Below are 10,119 nucleotides of genomic sequence, written 5' to 3'. Positions count from 1 at the left end.
GCCAGTGGAGAGAGTGGAGGAGTGGGGTGACGTGAGAGAACTTGGGAAGGTTGAACACCAGACGGGCTGCGGCGTTCTGGATGAGTTGTAGGGGTTTAATGGCACAGGCAGGGAGCCCAGCCAACAGCGAGTTGCAGTAATCCAGACGGGAGATGACAAGTGCCTGGATTAGGACCTGCGCCGCTTCCTGTGTGAGGCAGGGTCGTACTCTGCGGATGTTGTAGAGCATGAACCTACAGGAACGGGCCACCGCCTTGATGTTATTTGAGAACAACAGGGTGTTGTCCAGGATCACGCCAAGGTTCTTAGCGCTCTGGGAGGAGGACACAATGGAGTTGTCAACCGTGATGGCGAGATCATGGAACGGGCAGTCCTTCCCCGGGAGGAAGAGCAGCTCCGTCTTGCCGAGGTTCAGCTTGAGGTGGTGATCCGTCATCCACACTGATATGTCTGCCAGACATGCAGAGATGCGATTCGCCACCTGGTCATCAGAAGGGGAAAGGAGAAGATTAATTGTGTGTCATCTGCATAGCAATGATAGGAGAGACCATGTGAGGTTATGACAGAGCCAAGTGACTTGGTGTATAGCGAGAATAGGAGAGGGCCTAGAACAGAGCCCTGGGGGACACCAGTGGTGAGAGCACGTGGTGAGGAGACGGATTCTCGCCACGCCACCTGGTAGGAGCGACCTGTCAGGTAGGACGCAATCCAAGCGTGGGCCGCGCCGGAGATGCCCAACTCGGAGAGGGTGGAGAGGAGGATCTGATGGTTCACAGTATCGAAGGCAGCCGATAGGTCTAGAAGGATGAGAGCAGAGGAGAGAGAGTTAGCTTTAGCAGTGCGGAGCGCCTCCGTGATACAGAGAAGAGCAGTCTCAGTTGAATGACTAGTCTTGAAACCTGACTGATTTGGATCAAGAAGGTCATTCTGAGAGAGATAGCGGGAGAGCTGGCCAAGGACGGCACGTTCAAGAGTTTTGGAGAGAAAAGAAAGAAGGGATACTGGTCTGTAGTAGTTGACATCGGAGGGATCGAGTGTAGGTTTTTTCAGAAGGGGTGCAACTCTCGCTCTCTTGAATACGGAAGGGACGTAGCCAGCGGTCAGGGATGAGTTGATGAGCGAGGTGAGGTAAGGGAGAAGGTCTCCGGAAATGGTCTGGAGAAGAGAGGAGGGGATAGGGTCAAGCGGGCAGGTTGTTGGGCGGCCGGCCATCACAAGACGCGAGATTTCATCTGGAGAGAGAGGGGAGAAAGAGGTCAGAGCACAGGGTAGGGCAGTGTGAGCAGAACCAGCGGTGTCATTTGACTTAGCAAACGAGGATCGGATGTCGTCGACCTTCTTTTCAAAATGGTTGACGAAGTCATCTGCAGAGAGGGGGGAGGGGGAGGAGGATTCAGGAGGGAGGAGAAGGTGGCAAAGAGCTTCCTAGGGTTAGAGGCAGATGCTTGGAATTTAGAGTGGTAGAAAGTGGCTTTAGCAGCAGAGACAGAGGAGGAAAATGTAGAGAGGAGGGAGTGAAAGGATGCCAGGTCCGCAGGGAGGCGAGTTTTCCTCCATTTCCGCTCGGCTGCCCGGAGCCCTGTTCTGTGACCTCGCAATGAGTCGCCGAGCCACGGAGCGGGAGGGGAGGACCGAGCCGGCCTGGAGGATAGGGGACATAGAGAGTCAAGGGATGCAGAAAGGGAGGAGAGGAGGGTTGAGGAGGCAGAATCAGGAGATAGGTTGGAGAAGGTTTGAGCAGAGGGAAGAGATGATAGGATGGAAGAGGAGAGAGTAGCGGGGGAGAGAGAGCGAAGGTTGGGACGGCGCGATACCATCCGAGTAGGGGCAGTGTGGGAAGTGTTGGATGAGAGCGAGAGGGAAAAGGATACAAGGTAGTGGTCGGAGACTTGGAGGGGAGTTGCAATGAGGTTAGTGGAAGAACAGCATCTAGTAAAGATGAGGTCGAGCGTATTTCCTGCCTTGTGAGTAGGGGGGAAGGTGAGAGGGTGAGGTCAAAAGAGGAGAGGAGTGGAAGGAAGGAGGCAGAGAGGAATGAGTCAAAGGTAGACGTGGGGAGGTTAAAGTCGCCCAGAACTGTGAGAGGTGAGCCGTCCTCAGGAAAGGAGCTTATCAAGGCATCAAGCTCATTGATGAACTCTCAGAGGGAACCTGGAGGGCGATAAATGATAAGGATGTTAAGCTTGAAAGGGCTGGTAACTGTGACAGCATGGAATTCAAAGGAGGCGATAGACAGATGGGTAAAGGGGAGAAAAGAGAATGACCACTTGGGAGAGATGAGGATCCCGGTGCCACCACCCCGCTGACCAGAAGCTCTCGGGGTGTGCGAGAACACGTGGGCGGACGAAGAGAGAGCAGTAGGAGTAGCAGTGTTGTCTGTGGTGATCCATGTTTCCGTCAGTGCCAAGAAGTCGAGGGACTGGAGGGAGGCATAGGCTGAGATGAACTCTGCCTTGTTGGCCGCAGATCGGCAGTTCCAGAGGCTACCGGAGACCTGGAACTCCACGTGGGTCGTGCGCGCTGGGACCACCAGATTAGGGTGGCCGCGGCCACGCGGTGTGGAGCGTTTGTATGGTCTGTGCAGAGAGGAGAGAACAGGGATAGACAGACACATAGTTGACAGGCTACACAAGAGGCTACGCTAATGCAAAGGAGATTGGAATGACAAGTGGACTACACGTCTCGAGTGTTCAGAGGAGAGGAGTGGAAAGAAGGAAGCAGAGAGGAATGAGTCAAAGGTAGACGTGGGGAGGTTAAAGTCGCCCAGAACTGTGGGCGACTTTAATAGGGTGTTGAGCCAGAACAGCTTCAATATGCCTTGGCATAGATTCTACAAGAGTCTGGAACTCTATAGAAGGGATGCGACACCATTCTTCCTTGAGAAATTACATAATTTTGTGTTTTGTTGGTCGAAAATGCTGTCATGTGCTGCAGCAGAATCTCCCGTAAGTGTTCAATGGGTTGAGATCTGGTGACACACAACACACCCTCTTTAAACCCCCTATGCTCCTTAGAGACCCCTCTTTCAAAGTCACTGAGATCTCTTCTTCTAGCCATAAACAATGGGCAACTGGGCATTTTTATACATGACCCTAAGAATGATGGAATGTTAATTGGTTAATTAACTCAGGAACCACACCTGTGTGGAAGCACCTGCTTTCAATGTACTTTGTGTTAACTTATTTTGACAGTTACCTGTATGTTTCATATCACTCACTACACTCCTATTCAGACATACAACTAAAATACTCCTTATGCAGTTAGGCTAGAAAGCAGAGGGTAATTTCTCCCTATATACTGTAGCTTAGTCAAGAATAGCTAAGCAATAGCGATGGCATCCTAAACCAGTGGTTCCCAACCACGGATACAAGGACCCATGGGGGTACTTGAGAAGACTCATGAGACCATAGGCTTACAGGTTAAATGCATGAGGAGGTACATCAGGGGTACTCCGGGCAAAGAAAAACAACTGTCCTAAACATTAGGCAGAGCCATAGAGACAAACACAGAGAAAAACGGCAAGCATGTTGTGTCTGAACAGAATGGGTCTTTATTTATTCAGGAAATGAAAGAAAACAGATTGTAATCAACACACCATTTAAATACAAAACAAACAAACATTTGAATCAACATTATATCTATTTTGCATATCAAAGAACCATTGAGTAATAATTACAATCGGTACACCTCAAACTACTTTTGTGAATCCATACACCAACTCAAATTTAGAAATTAGTTACTTTAACAATATTACAAAGATTAAAAAATTATTCAAATTAAAATAATATCTATGCAATTAGCCTCTTAAAATGGTATATATTGCCACATAAAAATACAAAATAATATCAATGACATACAATATGAAAAATGTTTCAAAGTATTCTACTATTAAATGAAATGTAAAAAATGAAAATGAAATAAAATAGAAATATGCATGAAAAAGTATCTCTTTTTGTTAGCAAAACACTATTGAAAATAATTACAATCATTTACATCAGTACAAAGATATCTGGATTTAAAAATAGTTGCAATGAAAAGGGGTTTCTTTTCTGACAGTAAAAAATGACACTGTGGATCAGAAATATGCAAAATATGCAATGAAAAAAATAAATCTGCATTAAAAAGGTTTACACTGTAATTCTTACTTTTTATACAAACATTAGAAACAGTATTGCACGTCACAACACAGAATCGAGGTTAGTCAGCCTTTCAAAATGTGTTATATTCAAGTTTCAGAGCATCTATGAGGAGAGGCGCCGCGGGCCTCGATGCAACAGGGGGAGAATCTCAAGTGTCTTCCGTGAATATAATAAAACCCTCAATGTTTCTTTCCTTCAATTAAAAGGTGTAAAGCTGAACTTATATATCAACCATTTAGACATATTAAAACAGTTATATAGTAATACATCAATATATACATAATGACATGATTTTTAAAATAGTTTGTTTCTTTTTTTCTTTCAACAGAGCCCGGCTTAATAACATCATTAGGACATTAGGACAACTCAAATATGTATCATAATAATAATAACAAACCTATTGAAATAAGAAAATACAATCAAAATCAAATAGTTATTTGTCTACTAAAAAGTGAAATAAATATGATTCTTAAAAATACAAAGACACACACATTCAGTGCCTTCGGAAAGTATTCAGACCCCTTGACTTTTTCCACATTTTGTTATGTTACAACCTTACTCTAACATTTATTAAATTGTTTTCCCCCCCCTCATCAATCTACACACAATGCCCAATAATGACAAAATATTTGCACATGTATTAAGAACCTTTACTCAGTACATGTTGAAGCACTTTTGGCAGCGATTACAGCATCGGATCTTCTTGGGTATGACACTACAAGCTTGGCACATCTGTATTTCTCTGCAGATCTTCTCAAGCTCTGTCAGGTTGGATGGGGAGTGTTGCTGCATAGCTATTTACAGGTCTCTCCAGAGATGTTCGGTCGGGTTCAAGTCTGGGCTCTGGCTGGGCCACTCAAGGCCATTCAGAGACTTGTCCCAAAGCCACTCCTGCGTTGTCTTGGCTGTGTGCTTAGGGTCGTTGTCCTGTTGGAAGGTGAACCTTCGCCCCCGTCTGAGGTCTTGAGCACTCTGAAGCAGGTTTTTGGCAAACTCCAAGTGGACTGTCATGTGCCTTTTACTGAGGAGTGGCTTCCGTCTGGCCACTCCACCATAAAGGCCTGATTGGTGGAGTGCTGCAGAGATGGTTGTCCTTCTGGAAGGTTCTCCAATCTCCACAGAGGAACTCTAGAGATCTGTCAGAATGACCATTGGATTCTTGGTCACCTCCCTCCCCCAATTGCTCAGTTTGGCCGGGCGGCCAGCTCTATGAAGAGCCTTGGTGGTTCCAAACTTCTTCCATTTAAGAATGATGGAGGCCACTGTGTAATTGGGGACCTTCAATGCTGCAGAAATGTTTTGGTACCCTTCCCCAGAGCTGTGCCTCGACACAATCCTGTCTCGTAGCTCTACGGAAGATTCCTTCGACCTCTTGGCTTGGTTTTTGCTCTGACATGCATTGTGTGTGCCTTTCCAAATCATGTCAAATCAATTGAATTTACCGCAGGTGGACTCCATCAATCAATGTTGTAGAAACATCTCAAGAATGATCAATGGAGACAGGATGCACCTGAGCTCAATTTCGAATGTCATAGCAAAGGGTCTGAATACTTATGCAAATAAAATGTCTAAAAACCTGTTTTTGCTTTGTCATTATGGGGTATTTTTTGTAGATTGCTGAGAATTTGTATTAATTTAATCCATTTTAGAATAATGCTGTAACATAATAAAACGTGAAAAAAGTCAAGGGGTCTGAATACTTTCCGAAGGCACTGTACAAAGTAACAGTGTTCAACATATTACTCCAATTACTCAACAAACAGCACAAGGAGTCAAGTGTTACAGGGCAATGGTGACAAGGTAAAAGCGAGCTCTGTTCTGTTCTGAGCAGAACACCAACCACACCACGAACGCCGTACAAGAACTCTCGAGTACAAGTAGGGTGGCTGGTGGCTAAAGGATCCCTCATTTGCTTTGAAGCTGTTGCTCATCATTTTTTTGGCTACCATTTTGTAGAGCCAGTCATCATAGCTCAGCACCCTATTAACTTACAGAGAGACGGGCAGAAACACATGCCCTGTAACAACGGGACTCAGTTTGAATATATTAGAACGTATTAGATAACTAATTCCTTCACATAGAAAAAACTAAGACCACCGCCTCTGCACACAATTATGAAAAAAATTGCATTCAATAAATCATCTGGTAGAATTATAAATAGGTAGAAGTTTGTTAGAACAGAATTTTTCATGAGTAATGAAATGGAGCAAAATAGGTTGTTACCCAAACCACGTCCGCATTCTATCAGCTATCTAACTGCTAGGGTGAAAAATGAGTCAAGAATCAAATCATCCAAGGGAAAAGAGAGGGAAATATAGAAAGGGAAGTGCATAATATATTATCAAAAGTGATTAGAGATGCTTGGGACAGGGAGGGGGTCACAAGTTCAAGACGTTAAACAAATGAATGTTCTAATAATACAGTATGTGAATAAACGAACATAAAATCGTATCCCCATAGGGTAGTAACAGCAACACTTGACACCTGACCTACGGGATACCAAGGACTCCACACCAGGGCATGAAACACTATGACACAGGAATAACAGGGATATTACCCTGTAGAGATACAGACATGTACAGTACCATACAGCTGATATTCTAATGCACCAGCAGGTCATTACTCACAGAGAGAGGGATTGTCCCCTGAAAAGTATTTAAGAGCGATGTCCTCACAGGGTCACAGTTAGAGAAAACGAAGAACACAGTTAACATATATTCTGCAGACCCAAATGTTTTATTATTATCAGTGAAGGGGTGTGTCTTTGTCATCCTTCACTAGCAGGACATAGAACTTGGCCACTTTCTATAGGTCTGGAGTCTCATAACTAATAATTACTGTACATATGAGAGACAGATTTCTTATAGAACAGTTTCATCCAACTGCAAAATTCATAGCCTGATAACACGACCCAGGAACAAATATTGGACAGATGCTTCCTTACGAATCCTTCTCCATGACAACATTTGAACAGCGGTATGGATTAGCCAACTAGTGTAACACACGGCACACTACACCGCACAAACACACATCTCCCAGTCGTATGCCTGCAGTTAGCTGATCCAGCCAGGCTACTGTGTGTGTTTTTGGTCTTTTAAGTGCTTTGCTACATTAGAGTAACCACAGTAACTATAAAAAGGTGGGGAGGAAAGGAGGGGTGAAGGCAAAATATTGTGATGTTCTCATTCTCATATATCTACATTGTTACTAAACTAAAACCTCTGTCCACACACTAACAAGACCCACACAGACAGCACAGAGACGACACTAGCCACTGACTAAACACCACTCAGCTTCTCAACAGCTTCTTCACTCCTCACAAACCACCACGTCACAAAATGGTGGCATCCACTAGTCTAGAACCAATATAGCATTTTTTTGTTGTATAAGTATGTCGGATCAAACAACGTATCAACATCAATGCATGCAAGATGTTTTAGGTAAGTAGTTTTAATGTATTTGTCTTGATCGCCATGGTATTTTGAACACCTAGGCTTCTATTGTTTTTGTACATGCTACTCACAGTAGGATTTAGTGGTTTCTGTTATATGATATCTGTTTATGTATGATATCTGTTATATGATATCTGCTATATGATATCTGTTATATGATATCTGTTTATGTATGATATCTGTTTATGTATGATATCTGTTATATGATATCTGTTATATGATATCTGTTATATGATATCTGTTAGATGATATCTGTTTATGTATGATATCTGTTGTATGATATCTGTTATATGATATCTGTTATATGATATCTGTTATATGATATCTGTTATATGATATCTGTTATATGATATCTGTTTATGTATGATATCTGTTATATGATATCTGTTTATATATGATATCTGATATATGATATCTGTTATATGATATCTGTTATATGATATCTGTTTATATATGATATCTGATATATGATATCTGTTATATGATATCTGTTATATGATATCTGTTATATGATATCTGTTATATGATATCTGTTTATGTATGATATCTGTTGTATGATATCTGTTATATGATATCTGTTATATGATATCTGTTTATATATGATATCTGATATATGATATCTGTTATATGATATCTGTTATATGATATCTGTTTATATATGATATCTGATATATGATATCTGTTATATGATATCTGTTATATGATATCTGTTATATGATATCTGTTTATGTATGATATCTGTTATATGATATCTGTTTCCTGCATGTGTTGGTTAAGTCTATCCTGCATGTGTTGGTTAAGTCTATCCTGTATGTGATGGTTAAGTCTATCCTGTATGTGTTGGTTAAGTCTATCCTGTATGTGTTGGTTAAGTCTATCCTGTATGTGATGGTTAAGTCTATCCTGTATGTGTTGGTTAAGTCTGTATGTGATGGTTATCCTGTATGTGTTGGTTAAGTCTATCCTGTATGTGTTGGTTAAGTCTATCCTGTATGTGATGGTTAAGTCTATCCTGTATGTGTTGGTTAAGTCTATCCTGTATGTGTTGGTTAAGTCTATCCTGTATGTGTTGGTTAAGTCTATCCTGTATGTGTTGGTTAAGTCTATCCTGTATGTGATGGTTAAGTCTATCCTGTATGTGTTGGTTAAGTCTATCCTGTATGTGTTGGTTAAGTCTATCCTGTATGTGTTGGTTAAGTCTATCCTGTATGTGATGGTTAAGTCTATCCTGTATGTGATGGTTAAGTCTATCCTGTATGTGTTGGTTAAGTCTATCCTGTATGTGATGGTTAAGTCTATCCTGTATGTGATGGTTAAGTCTATCCTGTATGTGATGGTTAAGTCTATCCTGTATGTGATGGTTAAGTCTATCCTGTATGTGTTGGTTGTGATGGTTAAGTCTATCCTGTATGTGATGGTTAAGTCTATCCTGTATGTGATGGTTGTATGTATGTTGGTTAAGTCTGTCCTGTATGTGTTGGTTAAGTCTGTCCTGTATGTGATGGTTAAGTCTATCCTGTATGTGATGGTTAAGTCTATCCTGTATGTGATGGTTAAGTCTATCCTGTATGTGATGGTTAAGTCTATCCTGTATGTGATGGTTAAGTCTATCCTGTATGTGTTGGTTAAGTCTATCCTGTATGTGTTGGTTAAGTCTATCCTGTATGTGATGGTTAAGTCTATCCTGTATGTATGGTTAAGTGTTGTGTTGGTTAAGTCTATCCTGTATGTGTTGGTTAAGTCTATCCTGTATGTGATGGTTAAGTCTATCCTGTATGTGTTGGTTAAGTCTATCCTGTATGTGTTGGTTAAGTCTATCCTGTATGTGATGGTTAAGTCTATCCTGTATGTGTTGGTTAAGTCTATCCTGTATGTGATGGTTAAGTCTATCCTGTATGTGATGGTTAAGTCTATCCTGTATGTGATGGTTAAGTCTATCCTGTATGTGATGGTTAAGTCTATCCTGTATGTGATGGTTAAGTCTATCCTGTATGTGATGGTTAAGTCTATCCTGTATGCACAAACATGCATTTTAATGTTCACATTCTATTCTTCCATGGCAATGGGGGCCATGAGTGTTTGAGTGCAGACTGCATTTCATTTTCAAGATTACGTTTTACAGATGCTGTTAATATATAACACCTATACATCTATTCATATATTATGTATAGCAGCAAAGCTGATTCATATTTATAGTTGTTTATAGTTTTTATTTATAGTTGTATTTTTTCAGGTCAAAATGAGAGCAAAGATAACCCTATAATTGTTGTACCTCTTCCCCAATAAGGAAAAAGAGAACATAGCAACAATGAACAATTAAAGTTTGTTTTGTGGCAGAAGTGTATCCCTGTTACGCTTCCTATCATTTTGCTACCTTTGGTAAATGACCTGGTGCAGGCGTCCAGATTATAGAATCAAGGTTTTTTTTAGCAGCAGACAAACAGACAGACAGACAGACAGACAGACAGACAGACAGACAGACAGACAGACAGACAGACCAGAAACAGACAGACAGGCAGACAGACAGG

This window comes from Oncorhynchus nerka, linkage group LG17, assembly GCF_034236695.1.
Source record: "Oncorhynchus nerka isolate Pitt River linkage group LG17, Oner_Uvic_2.0, whole genome shotgun sequence".
In the NCBI taxonomy this organism is placed as follows: Eukaryota; Metazoa; Chordata; class Actinopteri; order Salmoniformes; family Salmonidae; genus Oncorhynchus; species Oncorhynchus nerka.
Note: the sequence above shows the minus strand (reverse complement) of the source record.